At 39.6% G+C, this 15,330-nt stretch overlaps 1 protein-coding gene and 1 pseudogene across 1 annotated transcript in view; one reads left to right on the plus strand and one right to left on the minus strand.

Annotated features, from left to right (window-relative positions):
• Positions 1–15,330, plus strand: part of ENTPD1 (ectonucleoside triphosphate diphosphohydrolase 1) — a 125,121-nt gene that overhangs the window by 788 nt on the left and 109,003 nt on the right. The window lies entirely within an intron of this gene.
• LOC125116993 (programmed cell death protein 2-like) lies at positions 1,009–7,819 on the minus strand (annotated as a pseudogene).

Genomic DNA, 15,330 nt, shown 5'->3' on the forward strand with positions numbered 1-15,330 from the left:
ACAACTCTAGGGTATCAAAATCTTGCTCCTGCTGGATCAGGTATTTTTCTCAGTCTGCACAGTCCTGATATCTGGGTTATTTCAATTGCTTGGTTCGGCGATATCTGTTAAGAGTTATATAAAATCTGATACACATATCCAAAATCTAGCCAATACCTCCTTTTCTAAGTGAATCACTTGAGCAGATAAATTTTAGGACCCTGCCAATGCTCACATTCTCTGACATGATGTTCTAATGTTTTGAAGTAGCTAAATATATCTCTGTTATAAATGTTCTCAAACATATTTTTATGTGATTGTGTGGTGGACTGCTGTAAGAGATATCTATATTTGTGTTTAGGCATAAAATATTTATCTACCTTTTTAGTAATTGCTGTAGGAAAAGGCCAAGTTCCTATTATTCCAAATATATGTATTTACTAGAATATAAGCTGCACAAAACAGAGGGTTTTGTCTGTTTTGTTCTCTGTATCTCATGCTTAGAACGGTACCCAGGACTTGCTAGATATGCATTAAATATTTTTAAAAAGACTGTTTCATTGAACTCTTTAGATTTAATTCATGAATATTTAATTAACTTATTTTTAGACACACAACCCATTTTTATTATAGAAAGAAGTATAAGTAAAAAGATCATATCACTTAGTCCCACTTTTCACTTAACCAATTCACATCTAGTTTTATCTTTCCAGATTATTTTTGGTACACATACACAGGTATAAATATTTTTATGAAAATAAGATCATACTATGAATACCTGTCTATATCTTATTTGATATGTCTATATCATTAAGACTGCATAGCATATCCTGCTGGATAGATACACCAAAACTTACTTAATTCCCTGTCAGTGGACATTTTTGTCTAATCTTAAGACAATGTAAACGAGACCTAAAACAACATCTTTGTATGTGTCTAGCATAATTAGTTCCTTAGGATAAAGTCCTAGAAATGGAATTTCAAGGTCTAAGAGATTATGAATGTTTTTAAGGCTTTCCAACATTGTCTTTAAGCTGTATCCAATATATCTTGCTTCCAAACAAATTCCTCTGTGTAGCCAGTACCCAATCCACAGCTTTCAGCACAGGTGAAGACAGCCAGGACGGCCCAATCAACACTCCTGCTCAGCCTGTCAGCCTTCAGGTAGTTGGGAGCAGCTGAGGCATGACCTGGAATTCAAATATTCTCTTACCACCACAGGGGCAGTCTGGAATATCCTTTTCTTGAGGGATATTTTCACTGGAGATCCAGATGGGGGCAACCCCTCTGCCATATCTGAGAATCTGTTCTGGTTCAATGGATATTTTAGTTTTAAACGTCTGGAAAATTCTATCTTTCCTAGATTCATGCTTTGCCGTGGAATCCAATTCTTACTTGGGTGCTTCACCCATGCTCCCTATAATCTCTGTTTCATCTTCTTTTTCTACAACTTCAGGCACAATCTCGTCTGTCTCTATTACAGTTTCAAATTCTGGTAAAAGGAAGTTGTGGTCTGAAACCGTATTGTCTAAATTATCTGCTTGTGCACAAACCTGCTTATGTCCCAATCTCCAGTCCAGTGGCTGATGCTCCTACTGCAGTAATGTGCCTGGTAACATCTGGAGCATGTTTTGGGGCCTAGACAGCCACAAACCTCCCTGAGCACCAGACTTGGCTCTGGGGGAGGATCCTCAGAAGATGGTTCATAGGAGTAGAAGTCATTTCTGCTGGGTAGCTGATTTATAAAAACTAGGGGGCTGATAACCCTATTTTCTGGTGGCTAGCAGAATAGGGTCATCAGCCCCCTAGTTTTTAGAAATCAGGTGAGAATGCTGAACTCTAACCACTTGATGTAGGTCCCCAGAACTTTGTCTCTTTGGAGAAAGGATTTGTCAAAGAGACTAAGGATAGTGAGGCAATTAAGTGTTTATTTAAAGAGAGAGGAGATTGGTGCGGAGAAAATATAGGCAGGGGCAGGCAGGCTTGGGAGGGGAGTGTGAAGGGGGAGAGAGAGAGCAAGAGAGGAAGGCTATTTAGTTTTTATATCATTTCAGGATTGCATTTCTTTATATGAAATTTCTATTGTACAACCTGTTGGAGACCAATTAGGATTTCCACGTTTGCATTTTACTCTTTAGTTCTCAATCGATGTTAAATCAATGATAAGTTATTAATGAATTTATTAGTGGTGGCAAAAGAGTCTGTTGACTGAATAATTTCAGGGTTGAGTGTAGGAAAATAACATTTTAGGATTTCTGAGTTGCTTTTTCTTATTTTTGAATTTTAGCTCTTTACATAAGTTTTTGCTTATTTTTTTTAATGTCCACACCTGTGGCATATGGAAGTTCCCAGGCCAGGGGTCAAATTGGAGCTGCAGCTGCCAGTCTACACCACAGCAAGAGCAATGCAGGATCTGAGCCATGTCTGTGACTTACACTACAGCTCATGGCAATGCCAGATGCTTTAACCCACAGAGCAAGGCTAGGGATCAAACCCACATCCTCATGGATACTAGTTGGGCTCGTTACCACTGAGCCACAATGGGAACTTCCACATATTTTTAAAAATTCTATTTTTCTCTTTTTTGTTAGAGTTGAGCAAAAATACTAAATTTTTGTTGTGATATGTTTGTAGGAATCTCTGTAATACAGAACTCAACTCTTTTGAGATATTAAAATCTGGAAGATAATTTTGAGGGAGAAGAATGAAATTTATTCATTATTGTTATGCAGATGCCAATTTTAACATGAGAGTTGTCTTAAATTGAAATAGCTTCAAACGATATCATCTCCAAAGCAGAGATTTCCAAATAAGATCATATGATACTAGCAGCTGTCTGTGTCTGATACTAAAAGAGTTCAATATGTGCTTAGAAATTTAGCCAAGAGATTGAATCAAGATGGCAGACTGAGAACAAGTTCTAGCCTCTCCTCACTTCTTCCCGCTTTCTAAAATCTCTAAAAATTATGGGAAAGTTAGATGAATACATGCAGTCATGTATATCCATAAGCATACACTGATACTGAAAAAAAAAAAGAGTGCTCTCAATGGACCAGACATTATGATAATCTGAAAAATAGAAGGCAGACAGTATTGAATTGTAGTTGGATAAAAAAAAGTTGCATGAGTAGAGGCTTTCTTTAGAAGTAGGAGTGGCTCTTGGGGATGTTTAAAGCACACAGAAGCTGTTGATCTTGGTAGTGCCCTTGGACAATTGAGTTATTTATTGAGGTACCACTGTTGGAAGAGTCAGGTAGGTCAGCTTCTCAATCTTGCTCCCATATGCATGCAGTGGGTAGAACTTGCTCCTAAAGAAGGCAGTGATAGACCATGTAGACACTTTTGTTAAAAAGATAGGACAGGACCCTGCATGACTTTTGACATCTAGAAGGAAAGAGAAAGGCCCCACATCTTGAGGACTCGTACCAGCTCCTTTTATCAAGCTACACATCTAACATTTCTCCTCCACAAATCTACCAAAAATAGAGTTTAAAAAAGACCTATTACCTTCAAAAGAGCAATGATAAGATTCATACCTGACTTTTTGAGAGAAACAAGGAAAGCCATAAAAGTGGAATAATGTCTTAAAAGAAGTTAACCTAGAATTCTATATCAGCAAAATACCTTTCAAAAATGATGATAAAAGTGTGTTTAGAAAACAGAAATTGAGAAAAAAAACTTTTTTGTTATAGACCCACATAAAGAATTGCTTAAGAGGAATTCATTCCCATCATGGCTCAGTGGTAAACAAAGGGGACTCAGGTTTGAACCCTGGCCACGCTCAGTGGGTTAAGGATCCAGCATTGCCATGAGCTGTGGTGTAGGTCACAGATGTGGCTCAGATCCAACATTGCTGTGGCTGTGGTATAGGCCAGCAGCTACAGCTCCGATTCAACCCCTAGCCGGGAACCTCCATATGCCATGGGTGTGGCCCTAAAAAGACAAAAGACAAAAGACAAAAAAAAAAAGAATTGCTAAAGGGAATATTTTAGGCTAAAAGAAAAATGATCCCAGATGGAAGCACTGAGACAGAAGAATAAGTTAAGAGCAATGGAAAGGATAAATACAAGGTCAGTATATAAAACTCAATTGTATTCCTATATTATGGCAATAATAAATTGGAAAATAAAAATTTGGGATGATAAGATTTATAATAACAAAAATTAAATAGGAATGAATCTAAAATATTATGAGATATATCAAAATATATGCTGTTTCTGAGAGGAATTAAAGAAAACCTAAATAACTGTAGGGCTACGTCAAATTCATGGCTAGGAAGACTTATTAATGAAAATATATTACTTCTTCCCAAACTGAATCTATACGGTGCAGTCCCAGTAAAAATTCCAGCATTTTGGGGTAAAAATTGACAGGCAGACTTTGGAGTTCTCATCGTGGCTCAGTGGTTAACAAATCCGACTAGGAACCATGGGGTTGCAGGTTTGAACCCTGGCCTTGCTCAGTGGTTAAGGATCCAGCATTGCCATGAGCTGTGGTGTAGGTCGCAGACGCGGCTCGGACCCGTGTTGCTGTGGCTCTGGCGTAGGCCGGTGGCTACGGCTCCGATTTGACCCCTAGCCTGGGAACCTCCATATGCCGTGGGAGCAGCCCAAGAAATGGCAAAAAGACAAAAAAAAAAAAATTGACAAACAGACTTCAAATTTATAGTTGACCATTAAACTATAATGGTTTAATGGTATAACTGTATTAAACTGTGTGGGTCAACTTCCACGTACATTTAAAAAATGTTTAATTAGATAATTTTAATTTAATATTTAATGGTTAATGCTAAGGTGCTAGATGATATGTGGATTTTCCACCTGATGGGGGTCAGAGCTCCCAACCCCTTCATTGTTCAAGGGTAAACTATATCTGTAATTGCAAAAGGCCAGAAATAACCAAGAGAATCTGAAGAACAGAGTTGGAGGGTCTATACCTACTATATATCACTTCTTATTATTAAGATAAAGTCATTATTAGGATAAAACAGAGCTTTGGCTCCAAGATAGACAAATAGACCAATAGAAAAGGATAGAGTCCAGAAACAAACCTAGACATATGTAGTCATTTGATTTATGATGGAAGTGATGACTACAGTGCAGTGAGGAAAGAATGATCTTGTCAATAAATTATTCTGGGTCAGGTGGATGTTCATAAGACAGCAATGTATCTTAACTCCTAACTGTATTGGCTAACTTTGATTTTACATAGATTATAGACTTAGGTGAAACAACAAAGCTACTAGGAGATAACATGAGAGAACAACCTCATGATCTTGGGGAAGGCAAATATTTCTTAAACTGGACAGAAAGATTACTGATCATAAAGAAAAAATTTGATGCATTGTTAATCAGTAAAGTCGAGAACTTCTCTTAATAAAAGAAACTAATAAGCGGATAAAAAGGTGAAGTTCTCAATGTTTTTTTTTCCTTAAGAAAATAAGCTAAGAATATGTGTGGAATCATTTTTGTCACTGATGCTTTTAAAACTAAATTAAAAATGTTGTGATAAGTACAGATTTACATGAAATTGTAGGATATAATACAGGGAGATACTCTGTACCCTTTAAAGATAACACCTTGCACAATTGTGGTGCACACAACCAGAATATTGGCATTGATAGAATTCACCCATTTTCTTCAGATTTTCCCAATTTTACTTTTACACATGTGTGTATGTGTATATTAAATTCTGTGCAGTTTTATCACATGTGATTTTATGTTTCCACCACCACGGTAAAGACACGAAGCCATTTCATCACCAAAAAGTTCCTTCATGTTGTCCTTTCATAACCATTCCCGCCCTCCTCCTCTCACCCTCTCTCCCCAGGATGCATTTTTAAACTATCACTCATCTTTATAATAACCGTGTTTAAAATAACTATGTTATTTAAACAGTGGTTCACAAGCATGTATCCTAGTAAATAAAATAAATGGTGCCTACATGTTCAACAAAAAGCAAAGTTAAGTAGCTCTGGAGGAATTAATTTCCTTTCTTATTAAGAGATTAATAAACAAAGAATATATTATAGAAGGAATATGTTTTTACTTTGAAATTATTCAAAAAAATTCTTTAGCTGTTAGTATATTTGGTGTTGTGTTTTTTTTTTTTTTGGTCTTTTCCTTTTTTTAGGGCTGCACCTGAAGCATGTGGAGGTCCCCAGGCTAGGGGTTGAATCAGAGCTATAGCTGTTGTCCTATGCTAGAGCTACAGCAATACCAGGTTTGAGCAGTGTCTGCGACCTATACCACAGACAGACCCTTAATCCACTGATAGAGACCAAGGATCGAACCCAAGTCCTCATGGATGCTAGTTGGATTCGTAAACCATTGAGCCATGACGGGAACTCCTAGCTGTTAATATTAATAGTAAGTATTGTGCTAATTAGACACTAACTACTGTTCCTAAAAAGAAACTCACTTATGATGTTATACTTTTCCTTAATATATCTCCTTCTTTTTCCTTTTTCTTTTTTAAAATTTTATTTATTTATTTTTCTTTTTAGGGCCACACCTGCAGCATATAGAAGTTCCCAGGCTAGGGGCCCATTTGGAGCTACAGCTGCCAGCCTACGCCACAGCCACAGCAATGTGGGATCCAAGCTCATCTGCAACCTATACCACAGCTCATGGCAACGCCAGATCCTTAACCTACTAAGCAAGGCCAGGGATCAAACCCACATCCTCATGGATTCTAGCCAGATTCTTTTTTTTTTCATTATTATTACTCAATGAATTTTATTACACTTATAGTTGTGCAATGATCATCACAACCAAATTTTATAGCATTGCCATCCCAAACCCTCAGTGCATCCCCCCCACCCCCCAACCTGTCTCATTTGGAAACCATAAGTTTTTCAAAGTCTGTGAGTCAGTATCTGTTCTGCAAAGAAGTTCATTGTGTCCTTTCTTTAGATTCCACATGTAAGTGATAGCATTTGATGTTGGTGTCTCACTGTCTGTCTAGTCAGATTCTTAACCCGCTGAGCACAGCAGGAATTCCTCTACTGCTTTTCTTTTCCATTCTTTCCATTTTTACTTTTCTTCCTCATTTTATCCTTTGGAAACTGTCTATAGTCCCACCTTTTCTCCAGTCTGAATATAAGTTTCACTCAATAAAAAAGACTGATAATTGCTGACCACACACCCATTCTCCCTGCTCTCAAATGATAGAACCCCGGTATTTAACTGAGCACAATGTAGCCAACAGATGACATTTCCCAGTCTCCTTTGCAGTGAGTTGGGGTTATGCATAATTCTGATCAATGGGATATACATTAAAGAATTGATGGGACTTTAGAGAAATCTCTTGAGAAATGCAGGCTGTTCCTTCTTTTCCTCCCTTCTCCATCCTACTGCTTAAATTTTGAGTGAAATGGCTAAATCTTGAGCAGTCATTTTGGAACATGAGAAGACATGTAAGCAAAGGTAGGCAGCAAAATGGAAGAAACCTGGATCCCTGACAACTGTGGAAACTTTATAATGTTTGCCCTGAACTTCCTACCTCTGGACTTTCATATGTAAGGAAAATAATTTTGTAAAAGAGACCATATATTTAAATCATAACAGGAGTTACCATGATTGGCTCAGAGGAAATGAATCTGACTAGGAACCATGAGGACATGGGTTTGATCCCTGGCCTCGCTCAGTGGGTTAAGGATCTGGTGTGTCCAGGAGCTGTGGTGTAGGTCGCAGACGTGGCTCGGATCTGATGTTGCTGTGGCTGTGGTGTAGCCCAGCAGCTACAGCTCAGATTCAACTCCTAGCCTGCGAACCTCCATATGCCTCGGATGTGGCCCTAAAAAGACATATATCATAACATACTTTAGTGGCTTACCCATATTTACATAATAACTAGAACTCTCAAAGACTTATTCACATGATTACTTTAAATATCCTTATTTAAATTAGAATTTCTACTAGAAACTAAAGTAGAATTTAAACTAGAATCTCTCTGTTGGCATCTGTTATTGTCTTTTGTCATTCAGTTTGTGATCTTCCTGGTTATAGAGATGGTATATTTTTGGTCAAAACCTGGACATTTTGGGAGTTCCCATCGTGGCGCAGTGGTTAACAAATCTGACTAGGAACCATGGGGTTGCGGGTTCGATCCCTGACCTTGCTCAGCGGGTTAAGGATCCGGCGTTGCTGTGAGCTGTGGTGTAGGTCGCAGACGCGGCTCGGATCCCGTGTTGCTGTGGCTCTGGCGTAGGCCGGTGGCTATAGCTCCAATTCGACCCCTAGCCTGGGAACCTCCATGCGCCATGGGAGCAGCCTTAGAAAAAGCAAAAAAAGACAGGAAAAAAAAAAAAACCCTGGACATTTTGGATATTATGTTAGGAGACTCTGTATCTTAATTAAATACTGTCTTAGCTTCCCCTGACATTACTCTGGCGTTGGAGGGGGTGTGCTGCCCCATTACTACCAGGTAGCAATGAAAGTCTTGGTTCCCTATTCAGCCCCCAGTGACACCCAGGAAGCAGCTCTGCTTGTTACTGCTGGGTGGGGATGGGAGCCAGCTTCCTCCAAGTCTGGGATCTATAAGGCAAAAAGAAATCCCAAGGAACTTACCACTGTGTCATTTTTAGGGTCACTAGGTCCCTAGCCAATCTTCCACCTTCTTTCCATCTTTTAGAATCTTCTTATTATAATGCGTATAATCCAGAGTTTTTGGTTGTAGTTAGCCAACAGGAATATGGAAAAATATATTTATTCCACGTTCCTGGAAGCAGATTCTTGTTTTGTTGCAGAGATGTGTTGCTGAATCTCTCTTGGTGTCATAACCAGAAGTCACTCTTTCTACTTTTGTCTCTTAAACATTTTTCCTTCCCTCCACTTTTACAGTTTCTATCACTAGCTTAAATAATAATTATCCTCAGGAATCTTAGTGGAATATGTAAAAAAAATTTTAAAAAGTGAAATAGGAATTCCTGTTGTTGCACAGTGGAAACAAATCTAATTAGTATCCATTAGGATGCAGATTTGATCCCCAGCCTTGCTCAGTGGGTTCTGGATCTGACGTTGCCATGAGCTGTGGTGTAGGTCACAGATGTAGCTGGGATCCCCTGATGCTGTGGCTGTGACATAGGCTGGCAGCTGCAGCCCCAGTTCAGCCCGTAGCCTGGGAACTTCCATATACGGTAGGTGGGGCCCTAAAAAAGCCAAAAAAAAAAGAGTGAAATATAATTGTATTGAAAACATTCTAGTTTTCTAATGGTGTATAACACCATAACAAAATTTTGTGGCATAAGATGACAACTACTTTATTATCACCGTGGATTCTCTGGGTCAGGAATTTAGACAGGGTACAGCAGAGGTGGCTTATCTCTGGTTCATAATGTCTGGAGTATTAGGGGGCAAGACTCAGATAGCTGGGAGTGAATTTACTGGCTGATGTCCAGTATCATCTGTAGGTTTTGTCACTTATATGTCTGATGCCTGGGCTGAGAATACTTGAAGGCTGGGCTTAGTTGCGCCTTTTAACTGGAGAGTCTATATATGATCTCTTCTTGTGGCTCAGGCTTCCTCACAGTATGGCAGCCTCAGGATAGTTGGACTTTTTAAATGTTGGCTCAGGGCTTCAGGAGTGAGTGTTCTAGTGAACAAGGCAGAACCTGAATGGCCTTTTTTGATCTAGCCTTAAAAGCCAGTTCAAGCCTCCTGAGAGTACTATATGGACCACACCCCCTCCCCCCAACTTCTCTGTGGAAAGAAAGTATATATAAAAAAAAATTAGGGGCAGCTTTTAAACTGCCCAAATGTGTACAAGCTTTGAATGTCTTTTATAGAAAAAGTGTAAAGTAAATATAAAAAAGTTTTACAATGTCTTCAAGGAATTATTTTTATTTTATTATATACAAAATTATGTGCTAAGTTCAAATGTGAAGCATGATGGTAATGACTCAAAATTTTAATTAAATTTATTTAAATACAGTTGCAAGTTTTAACTGTTTTTGAAATTTAATTCATTATTATAAAATATTTCTATAAACTTAAAGCTATTTGTAATTGTAGTTACCAATGTGAAGAATAGGTGTGTTTTGTATATGATATTTAGATTTCTATATATACAAATTTAGGATATTATTAATTGTTTAATATTGCAAGTTGTTCGTCAAATGCCATTTTTAACTGTTGTAAAAACTGCTGAATTGTGAATGTTGGATAAAGAGTTCAAGAAAATGAACACTCTGCTCCGTTGGCAAATATGTTACTATTCAAGAATCTATTGTGGCCATAATGTTTGAGAGGAAAGACTTGGTGAGCTTATTTTTTTTCTTCCCTAATTATTTCTCCAACTCAAATACTTCTCACACTCTGAAGCATTGTGCACCTCTGACGTCTGCAGGGCCACAGTCCTCAATTTGGACAACAGTCTTCATTCCTGAACACAGGGCAGTGTGGCAAGGTATCTCTGTTGTCTCAGTGGTATAAATCACAGCAGCGGATGTGTTGGATTGTGAGGTGCCCAGTGACAGAAGTGCCCAAGTGATTTTTACAAAATTCGTCATTTGTGGTTTTCTGGTTTATGGGTCCCTCTAAGGTGCAGGGCTAGGGCAGGGGCCCCTTGCCTGGCTTTGAAGGTGTTGCCACTTCTCTGGGAGCGTGAACTTTCAAACACTTACTGCTAGCTCTAGTTCAGAGTTTATAATCCAGGGAGTTTCCAAGAATATGAAGTTCCTTCAACAGTTTTCCACAGTAAATTATGCCCCAGCTCAGGTTCAGAAATTGAAGGGATGTCCCATAATGTGGAGCTCTAACATCTGGAGATGTGATCACACTTGGTACTCCACAGCGTTTCCTGATATTTAGGGAGAAGTCATACCTTTGGTACGTTGAATTTTCTTATTTGAGGGGAAAAAGGACTCATTGCATCAAGCAATACTCTTGTATCAGTGAGCCTAGACAGCCTCCAAAATGTAAGACCTCCGTCTGTATTTATTCTCTAAAAATTTTTTCTCCATAGCTGAGAATTGTGATCAGATTTCAGTTGAGAGATGACCTCAAGGTCTCTCTGCCTCTTCTTTGCAAGTTGTCTAGGAATTTTCTGCAGATAATATGTGTGCAGTTCATACTTAACGATCATAAGGATTTCTTTTGACTAATATCCACTTCTTTGGAAAAGAACTCACTGTCTAGTCTGCCACAGAACTCAAAATGTGTTGTGGGGAGAGCATAATCTCTCTACCCCTTGGTTCCCATTTATTGCTCAGATCAATATTTATAATTCATATCAATATCAATACTTATAATTCATTTAAGTACATGCATCTTCTTTTTTAAACCTAGAAATGATTATCTGTTGTTACTTTTCTTATGGCTATTTATAACTAGTTGTGGGGTAAAATAACTTGTCCAGAGTTGAAGAATCTAAGATATCCACAGGCAGGAGTTCCTATTGTGGCGCAGCAGAAACGAATCCAACTAGTATCCCTGAGAAGGCAGGTTTGATCCCTGACTTCGCTCAGTGGGCCAGGGATCCATGAGTTATGGTGTAGACTGGCAGCTGTAGCTCTGATTCGACCCCTAGGCTGGAAACTTTCAAATGCTGTGGGTGAGGCCCTAAAAAAAAGCAAAAAAAAAGGTATCTGCAGGCAGGCAGGTAGTAAAGTTATTTTAATTTTGATTAAGGCTCTCTTAACAGCATTCTAAGAATAACACCCAGGTAATATCCATCTGTTTGATTACTCCTAGCAGTCTGATGCCAAAACCCAAACCAATGTATATTTTCCATATTTGAAGTAACAGTTGTGTAAATATCAGAGTATTCACATAAACATTCTGTGTAAATTAAATTATTTGAATACCCCTTCCATCCAAAAAATCTTTTAAAAATCCTAATGTATTATTGTTGGTTTAGGTATTACAAATTGGAACAATCTAGCAAGTTTAGGAATATAAAAGTAATAGCTTATTACATGGAAAATGGTTTATCGTTTCATAGAGATTTTTTAAAAAGTAATTTCCTTTAACCTTACTGGGAGGAGGGTCTAGGCAAAAACTTTCTTTCCTGGAGTTGTTAGCCCTGAGCTGCTATATCTGTTATGTTTTTCAGGAGGGCAGTGGCTGTTTCCTCAAGACGGTGTTATAATAGAGTATTGCAGTGTTCCTTATGTGAAGCAAAGAGATAACAGCGAGAAACGTGATTAAAATAGTTAACTTTTTAAGGAAAAGGGCAAAGCCTTTTCCTTCCCTCTGCTTTTAAATCTTCCTGTACCCACCCACCATAAGGACTTGAAACAATAGACTCGGCAAAAAGAGTATCTTTATGTTCACTTTTTTTAAAGTGTTCACTCATTATAAAATGTCTTATTTTTGTTTCCTTAATGACTTTATCTTCACCTTCCTCTACCTTGTTATGGATGCATAAGAACGATCAAATGCTATTTTCCTAGTAGCGGTACGTTTAAAAACAATCTCCTCTCCCCAAGAGTTCTTTCTTCCTTCCTCTAAACTTTAGGCCAGCCAAATGAGTTACTACTCTAGCTGGGATCTTAAGGCAGTAACAGTGTGATAACTCCAAAGGAAACACCAGCTTTTGTTTCATGAGTTTCTCTGAGTTAATTATATCTTGATTCCTGATTTGTAACAAGGCAGAAACTCTGAGATCTCCATTAAGGAACCATAATTGTAACTTTATTCATTCCTTGGATTGGTGATTGCACATTGAAGATGTTCTCCCCAGTACTTACTATAATCTGATAGTTCCTCCATCATTAGGCTCATTTTCTACCTTAAAAGAAAAGTGAAAACAAGTAGTTGGAATTCCCGTCGTGGTGCAGCGGAAACGAATCTGACTAGGAACCATGAGGTTGAGGGTTTGATCCCTGGCCTCGCTCAGTGGGTTAAGGATCTGGCGTTGCTGTGAGCTGTGGTGTAGGTCGCAGACATGGCTCTGATCCCGAGTTGCTGTGGCTATGGTGTAGGCTGGCAGCTGTAGCTCGGATTGGACCCCTAGCCTGGGAACCTCCATGTGCCGAGGGTGCGGCCCTAAAAAGACAAAAGACAAAAAAAAAAAAAAGGATTTGAATGTAGATTTCTTTGGTGGGAGATAGTGGTAAGGAAATAATTGTAGGAGTTCCCGTCGTGGCGCAGTGGTTAACAAATCCGACTAGGAACCATGAGGTTGCGGGTTCAGTCCCTGCGCTTGCTCAGTGGGTTAACAATCCGGCGTTGCCATGAGCTGTGGTGTAGGTTGCAGACGCGGCTCGGATCCCGAGTTGCTGTGGCCCTGGCGTAGGCCGGAGACTACAGCTCCAATTCGCCCCCTAGCCTGGGAACCTCCATATGCCGTGAGAGCGGCCCAAGAAATAGCAAAAAGACAAAAAAAAAAGATAACAATTGTAAGTACAACATGCCTTATCTCATTAACAAATTTCGTGGCGGTAGGTAGGCAAATGTCTTCCTAATTGAAAAAACACAGTGAAATAAAATAGTGGCGTTTCCTTCCTAAATGTGTTTAAAAGCAATATTGCTTCTCATCCATCTGGAACAGTGAGGATATACTAGCACCTCATTGTTTTTATAACCCTTTTAATTATAGGGTATTTTATATTCTTCTACTTTGCATAATAGCTTTATTAGGTCAATAGGATCTTGCTCTTTTTATGAGGATGAGGAAACAGCTTGAGGTGCTAAATGACTTGCTCAAGTGGCATCATTCAAATTAGTAGAGCCAGAACTAGAACTTAAGAACTTAAGTCTCCTCTCATTTTCTTTGTTTTGGGGGCTGCACCCACAGCATATGGAGGTTCCCAGGTTAGGGGTCGAATTGGAGCTGTAGAGGTCAGCCTACACCACAGCCACAGCAGCCCTGGATCTGAGCTGCATCTGTGACTTACACCCCAGCTCACAGCAACGCCAGATCCTTAACCCACTGTGCAAGGCCAAGGATCAACCTGAGTCCTCATGGATACTAGTTGGGTTTGTTAACTGCTGAGCCACAACAGGAACTCCTCTTCTGCCATTTTCCTAGCGCTCTCTCTGCTGCTTGGACTCACAGGGAAATTTTTTACCCCCATTTTCATCCCCATTTCCTCTCCCCTAGGTGGGGACAACTCTGAGCCATGTTCTTCAGCATCTCCTAGAGGTCCCTCCTGAGACCGCACCCCATTGCACTTAGTAGTGGTCTGCTAATCAATGCACAATGTATTGGCCTCCTTCCCTGCTCTGTTGTTGCCAAAGTATCAGCTACCTCTGTACACCAATGCCGAACAGAAACATGGAGACAGAGTTGGAGGAAACAGAAAAAGTAGCTTCAATTGCCAAGCAAAGAGGGAACCCAGCAGGCTAATGCCTCGAGGGCTATGGCCCCCTGGAGCAGGTAGTGAGGAGTCTTAGAGAGTTCAAGGGGCAGGGTGCAATCAGTTCTTGGACATTTTCCTGATGGGTTGATAGTGAGGTAATTGGGAGTCAGCATCATCAACCTTCTGGTTCCAACCAGCCTGGGGTCTACATGTTTGTGGGCAGCATACAGTTAACTTCTTCCACCCTTTGGGGCCTTAGCACCTGCAAAACAGCTCCAAGGACATGGCTCAGAATATTATCTACAGTCCTTGAGGAAGAATTAAAGGTCCTTGACTTTGTTGAATGGCTAAACTATTATTGTTTTGTCTTCCTTGACTGTTTTCCTTTTTCTCTCTGTTTTCTCACTTTCCTGATTAAAGTAATTCTTTGACTAAAGTTTTTCTATAGACAAAAGGCAGGCAGAACACGCAAGTGGGGGGTTTATTCTGGGATGGCCTCATAATCCTGCTTGTTTACGCTGTCTCACTTACCCACACCCTTCCAGTGCCTCTGGGATTGCTTTTCTATAAACTGCTTGTGCTGAAATCCTACCTTTGGGATCTGATTCTGGGGGATCCCAATTCAATGCAGAAGCCAAAGTTCTTGCCAGGCAACTGTCTTTTATAACCATAGCTTACTCCATTCCAGGAATCTCTTCCTTCCTCTCCCTGCCCCTTCAGGCCAAGTGTAGTCATGGATACCCATTGTTGCTAGCACCAGAGTGATTCACCGGCTCTTGTACACACAGCTGTGAGATAGGCTGAGCAATGTAATCTTTATGCTGGGTGGCTAAACAATGGATGTTCTTTTAGATTGGAAGAAAATGAGAATAAGAGGAAGGAAAATCAAACAGTCCCTTCAGAGGCAAACTTCAAATTCTGCCGGAGTCCAGCTCCAGCAGCCAGGGTACCCCTCCGGGGATGGACAATGTCGGGGAAGCACACGGAGACAGCCTCTTTGTCCCTTCTTTCAGGGCGCTGGACTGCTCAAATTTTATTAGCATAGGTAACAGTTTATATAGACAGCTTAATTGTAACTTACATCACAGTGCTTAGGTCATGTTTTC

The sequence above is a fragment of the Phacochoerus africanus genome, chromosome 15 (genome assembly GCF_016906955.1).
Source record: "Phacochoerus africanus isolate WHEZ1 chromosome 15, ROS_Pafr_v1, whole genome shotgun sequence".
Classification (NCBI taxonomy): domain Eukaryota; kingdom Metazoa; phylum Chordata; class Mammalia; order Artiodactyla; family Suidae; genus Phacochoerus; species Phacochoerus africanus.